At 42.5% G+C, this 6,767-nt stretch overlaps 1 protein-coding gene across 3 annotated transcripts in view; it reads right to left on the bottom strand.

Annotated features, from left to right (window-relative positions):
* Positions 1-204: 204 nt before the first annotated feature.
* LOC309665249 (serine palmitoyltransferase 1-like) overlaps positions 205-6,767 on the bottom strand; it is a 97,678-nt gene continuing 91,115 nt past the window's right edge. Inside the window, exons 8-9 of one of the 3 annotated variants that reach the window (XR_014266277.1) lie at positions 4,164-4,237; positions 205-282 (exon numbers count right to left, since the gene is read on the bottom strand). The gene's annotated coding sequence lies outside the window, so the exon portion shown is untranslated. Of the gene's footprint in view, positions 283-2,024; positions 4,238-4,986; positions 5,079-6,767 lie in introns of those variants that run through there. The other 2 variants (XM_082478887.1, XM_082478886.1) reach the window with 2 other exon arrangements.

The raw sequence follows: 6,767 nt of genomic DNA, 5'->3' as shown, positions 1-6,767 counted from the left end.
TCCCAGAGGCCGTGGAGCCCCCAAGCAGGGAAGGTTCACTTCCCCACAATGTATTTAATCAACTTTCACAGGACTGGGAGCTCACGACAGACTCGCGGTCTGTGACCTTTACCTACACGCGTGGCCCAAGGAGGCCCCCAGGGGATAAGTGGGACTTAACAGGCTCAGGGACTGTGCTGGGGTCGTAGCAAGTCTCACCTGCTGTCAGCCTTGCTCACCCCACAGCCTGGAGGGGGAAGAGGCCAGCAGACAGGATGTGTCACCCAGCGGGCGGGAAGTGACCTGCGGAGAACGAGGGTGCCGTCAGCTTTCCTCCCCGGCCCGTCCACACGGGAAACCAGGGAGACAGGAGCAATTCTACAGAGCAATCGGGGGCTCTGTGTCACAGTCACTCCCGTGCTGCAGAGTTCTGCTCCAGAGGGTCCCCTGATCCAGGTGACAGCTTGAATGGCCCTGCCCTACGCCTGTCAGGACCCCAACATGCGGGACCAGGACCTGCTGAGGGGGAGCGGCCACAGGCCTGCTTGTGCTGTGGTTTCTCCCTGGAGCCAGGTCTCACCTCTGGGCCCCCTCCTCCGGGGCAGACACAGCACTGGGGGCACAGCCAGGGGCCCTGGGAGGGGCTGGGACCCAGAGCACAGAACAACTTCCAGAGCTCAGGAGAGGCTGGCACAGAGCGGGGCCCCTGAGCCTGACTGCTGCCGGGTCCTCTCAGGGGCACCAAGAGGTGAGTGCTGGGTTTGAGGGTGCTGGACGCCCAAGGCACCTGTCGGGAGAAGTGACACAGAGGGACAGTGACAAACAGCAAGAAACAAGAAGCTGCAAGTCCCTTTGCCCTTCTCCTTCTGTGAGGTGCAGAAAGGCCAGCAATGGAGGGCCCCCCACTAAGAGTCCCCACAGGGGGACCCACACTGACCCCACACGGGGACCCACACTCACCCCACACGGGGACCCACACTGATTCCACACGGGGACCCACACTGGTTCCACACGGGGACCCACACTCACCCCACACAGGGACCTCTCAGAGATAATACATAGACTTCACAGAGACCTCTCACAAGAGCCTTATACAGAGCCCTCGTTGAGAAGAGAAATCTCAAGGCACCTGCACACAGTTCCATGCAGTCCACACACAGGCGCCCAGCGCCCCAGCAAGACCACAGAGACCCTTCAAACAGCGGCCTGACACCCACTCAAATGAGCCTGAGCCACCAGCCGGCTCTGAATGGATCCCAAGCCATGTAGCAAACTGAAGGTGCAGGAGGAGATCAGTACCAGTGCCCCCAGAGAAAATTCTTGTGTAGTTTTTAATTACTTCTGAAAAAGAAGAATTACAGATTCCCCATGAAAACCCGCAAAATCCTTTCCTTCACAGGTTTTAGTTTGCTTGAGCTCTGACTCACAGTTGAAAGAATGACAGACTTTGAAAAGAAGCAAAACTCTGCCAGCATCTAATGAGGGAAAAATCTTTGTCCAATTTTAAATATCGTTCAGTCAAATGGCATCAGGGGGTCACATGCTTTGTTTTGCTGGGGACAAGTTCCTGCACTCAAAGTGACTTCTCTCCTTTGGAAACATGATGTAGAGAGGCCTACAGCAAGTGGGATCCATGGTGAAATGAACCAGCAAAGAGGCATCTAACCCCTACTTCCTAGCTGTGCAAATGGCGTGGGATTTCGCACAGAATAGCTTGTGTCAGGTTTGTGAGGTTTGCTTTATTTTTCAATGAAGTGAGCCACCTTATCAGACACACGAAGCTTATTCACAAATGTGACAGATTTTTGGCAATATCTCTATTACATTATCTGGCATATTTGTACTTAACTGCCTAATATTAAATGATATTGTTTATTTTACTCCTTTTAAAATACAGTAGTACAGTCAAGATGGTTGTATGGTATGCGTGTCTCTAGAACGTGAAAAAATCCTAATGTTCACCTGTGATAACTTAAACTTCTGAACCATTTAGAAGAATTCATATTTTATATAATTATAAGAAACGTGCATTTTCCAAGACTCAGGAAATTTATATTTTATTTATTTATTATAGGGCTACAAAAAGGATACATTGCTTAAAAGAATTTTGAAATCTTAGAAAATATGTCACTTAATTGGTGCTTGAAATATATATTACCTCATATCGCTTGGGAATTGGCATTTTAACATCTGTTAAAGAAAGTATATCTTTAATCAGCATTTCTATTATAATAATAATAGAGGTCTCACTGTCTGCCTAATACTTTCCAAATTGTGCACTCAGTTGAGACTACATATTTCTCATTGGTCATAAATTCTGTTGCCCTTTACATGGTAAAAACTGGATAATGTACAGATGTCAAGTATTATGTCCGGTTAAGTCTCTCAGGTCACTCTGTGGGGTAACAGTGTCATGGTCCTTTCTCTCAAAAGAGAGGAGTGAGCTGATGTGAGGGCCCTGTGTATTTTCTTTAATTAAGAAAAACAAATATTCAGGCTGTAAAATATTTTACAAAATCATAGCTATTAATTTTTTGAAATGTGCTCCCTTTGTGACATTTTCTTATGTTACTGAATCACAGAACTTTGGAAAGTAGCCACAGATGTCCTCTAATAGCCAATCAACAGTATTTACTAACTAGACTAGCTCGTCGTTTTCCTATAGATACCCACAACTACAACATCTCACATTCATGAAAATGACACTCTCTTCTTGGAAGTTTAAGCCAATATTTCTAAACCATGTGTTTGAGATAAAACTAAATTCTAGTAAGAGGCATTATAAAATAATGTAATTCCCAACAAAATACATGAGGATTTAGGAAATACTGTCATCTTTCACAGGAAAACACAGTTGTCTCATCTCATCCTGATAACAAGAAATTTGAGTGACACAGCTCTTTGGTCTAAGCATTTGTGTGTGTGTGTGTGTGTGTGCTTTAGCTGGTCCTCTGGATGGGATGCATTAACATTCTTTTTTTAAGATTTGTGGGCTAGAATATTTTTACATAAGTGATGCATAGGATATGCGGTTTATAAATTAGGCTCTATGGCCATTCTCATCCCTCATGGAATGGAACATGAGGGTAAACAGAACAACCGGCACAAACAGTTTCTGGAAAAACCATTACATTTCCTTGAACTTTCCCAGTAGAAGAAAAAAAGGTGGGGACTTCAGGTAGGCAGCTGAGATACATTTGCCCCACAAATAAGTACATACATTTTAGTCTATTAAAACTGGAAGGACTCCCCCAAAGCTATCTGATGAAAGGATTTGCAAAGAGTAGATCAAGAAGGACAGGCAGGTCTAGGGTCTGCTGGCCACGGCCAGGATACCACCTAAAAGATTTGTCCATAATTGAAGGAGGAACTACAACTTGGCCAAAGTGATGGGTGCTGCTCCTTCCCTCTAGTTACTCCTAGATGACCCTGCCTTTCACCACCCTACACCCTATAGCCCTCCTGCGTTGTCTGTCTGGGGACTTACTGCGGACTTTAGATGAAGGAGATTAGGCGAGGAAGAAGAAGAGGAGAAGGAGGAGAGCAGGAGTGGGGAGGGAACAGGAGAAGGAGGATGATGAAGGAAAGTCATTACCAAAAAATGACTGTGGCCTCTTCTGTAGTCTGGTCACCTAATGAACAAATGGGGACCCTGAGACAGAGAGGGATTCCCCAAACCATACAGATACTCGCTTTCCACAACTGACGCAGACCAAATGCTTCCTCTGCTACATCATATAACCTGTGTGAAAGAATCCTTTTCATAGATCATCCAGATGATAAACCTAGTGTAAATTATTTCCACCACCACGAGGTTATGGCACGTATTACTGTTTTAGCAAAAAAAAAAAAAAAAAAAAATTCATTGTGCCACTTAAAGTATTTAAGAGTATACTACCCTTCTTTGATAACAGTCTGTTATTTTTCATCATAACATGGCTTAAAAGGAAGAGAATAACAAGAGAAAGAAACTTCCAGGAAAAACAATGCAATGTAGTGTGATCCACATCCACTTCTCTGGATAGAACTCCATCATGAAAAACATTAACTCTCTGAATCTTGAATCCACCTGCAATTCAAGGTCATCCATGCAGATTTTGAGAGTTGAAGGCAAAAGTACACAAAATCCAGTTCCTGGAAATACCATCCCTGCTTTGCCCCCATGTCCCCACACACCCCCTCACCTGAGCAGCATGGAGTTTCACTAAGAGACTTCTTGATGGGGAAGCCCGCCAGTCAGAGTGGACAAGACAGTATGCTAGGAGGCAGGAAGAAAATGTTAGAACTTCCATTTGCATTCCTCCTCATCTCATTCTTTTAAAATTCCTATATCTGTATAATCTTTGTCTTGCATATAAATTACGGAACCATAGAACATGCATTTAATTTGCAAATGCATAAATATACACACTGGATCTTCATGCTCAGAAAACTTTTTACTGAGTAGGAGAAGGATAGAAATGTTGGAGAACACTGACATGAACCAGATTCCTGGCCTTTTCTAAGGAATCAAACCAGAATCCAAAACAGCCATGGGCTCTGGGCTCTGTCAGGCAAAGCACATGTGTGTGGCCTGTCCAGGGAGAAGGAGAACCATGAATAAACTCTAGAATATCTGTTTCACCAAACTCTGAAACTCAAAGGGACCCCGTCAGCCCTGAGTTTCACCTTGTAGGCAGAGGGCAGATAACACAGGTAAGTGAACCATTCTCCCCCCACTTGCCTGCAAACACCATGCAGCTGTGGATTGGTAGGGACCCCAAGTCTGTAGTAAGAGCACAGATCCAGTTAGAATACAGTGCAGGAACTTCCAGACCTTCCAGCAGCATCAGAGCTGCAGGGGGAATGTGTGAGGGTGTAGAAGCAAGGGGGACCTCAGGCAGCATCTAGCAGAGATTGGTGAACAGCAGCACACACCATACCCAGGAGAATGGCTTTTAGTTAAGAATGCAGTGGTTTGCGTTTACATTAGATTGTTGAAAGCATCCTGTTGCTTTCGAGGCAAAATTCTGAAGGCAGTAGTTTTATTTACTAATTTAAAAAACAGGTTTTACATATAGAAAATCCACTGGAAGGTGTTTTGGATCAGGTAAACAGTTCTGAAGAAAGAAAAGAAAAATGGACTCATTAAGTCAAATTTATGGATATAGTGACTTGACTAGTAAGCAGGAGAGTAAAAATATTAGACAAAATTAAACATCAGATCAATATACCTAGGGTGCACAAACACTGATCACACTCACAAGCTGGCATATTGAGAAAGGGTCTCAGCTATTAGGCCAAGCAACTGCTGTGATCCAGCTTAAGCACAGGCAGATCGGATACACTTTCTCCCAATTCAGGGGTTTTAAGCTAAGATGAGGGGAGTTTAGTCAATAATGAAGTTTTAGTGAAAGCAGCATCGGTAGTTGTCAGCACTTGCCATTGGAAGATAATGTGTGAACAGCAAGTTGAGAAAGAGAAGTATTTCAGTTTTGATGCCAAAACCAATCACTTGAACACATTACTAGATGTAGAAAATGGACTTAAGAGTCTATACTGGTCGATCCACTGCACACTGTCTACATTACCCAGTAATCTTCAGTAGTTGTCAGTATTTCACACACTCTGATCTCTAACACAGCGGGAAGGTCAGATATACTTGTCAAGGTCAAGCTGGATGTCAGTGAAGGACTCAGTGAAAGTGTGAAAATCTTGCAACTTGCTCTCAGATAGATGACCATCAAATGAAACATTTCATGATATGATATATAATAAATGATATATACTATGACATGACATGATTAATGTATCAATACACAAAGGAATGGTAAAAAATACTGATTGATATGATATGATATGACATATAATACAAAATATATGATATGATATGACATGATTGATTTATCAATACAAAAAGGAATGGTAAAAAAAATACTATACATTACAAACTTGAAAAAAGTGTTGCCTGATAATCTCTGGAGACATACTCTATTTTTAATTTCATCCCACATGGCTTCATGGGCTATCATGTCTACACTCTTTTTATTAGGGTAACATTTTTGCTTTTACTCAGTATATGGATAATTTAGCAGTGGTTAAATTTTTTTTATTAAAACACTTTGTATTCAAATTACGAGCAGACTTTATATACAGTTTATTTGTGCGTGTGGATGTCTTCTTTGTTTTATGTCATCCCACTCTGATATCATTTCACCAGTTTCCTACTGAATAGAGTTGGGGAGGTGTACTGATAAGAGATTTAAATCCTAAGCAAAGGGAATCAACGTGCCCAGGCTGAGAAAGTATTTAAGGGAAGATGGATGAACTGAAATCTTACTGGTGGTTTTCACATTTATGAATTTTTACTATATCAAAATATAACAAGTATAAAAAATGGGACTAGGGGAGCTAAGCAAATCTTAGAAAATAAATTCAAGCTACCAATGCACTTACTCTGTTAATCTGTTTGTCCTTCATACAAACAGATGTATGGGTTTGGCTAGAAGACCTGTACTTTTCCATTGATTTCTAAAATTCTAGAACGATGCCTTCCAATTGAAGCTAAATGCTTCCCCCATGCTTCATTTGTCTTGTGAGAGAAAAAAAAAAGAAGCAAAAACAACAACAGCCCTGATGATATCCAGAGGTAAGCCTGGACATAAATACCAAAAGGTATCACAGAATACCAATGCCAAGCAAGATTACTCTGAGATAATGATGAAGTGAGATAAAGTGAAGGCAATTCACAACTGTTTTCTAAGTACAGAAAAAGAAGTCACTGTGCCATCCCCCCAAAATACCAAACA

The sequence above is a fragment of the Balaenoptera physalus genome (assembly GCF_965194825.1).
Source record: "Balaenoptera physalus genome assembly, contig: SUPER_7_unloc_1, whole genome shotgun sequence".
In the NCBI taxonomy this organism is placed as follows: Eukaryota; Metazoa; Chordata; class Mammalia; order Artiodactyla; family Balaenopteridae; genus Balaenoptera; species Balaenoptera physalus.
Note: the sequence above shows the minus strand (reverse complement) of the source record. Positions and strands in the feature narration are given on the sequence as shown.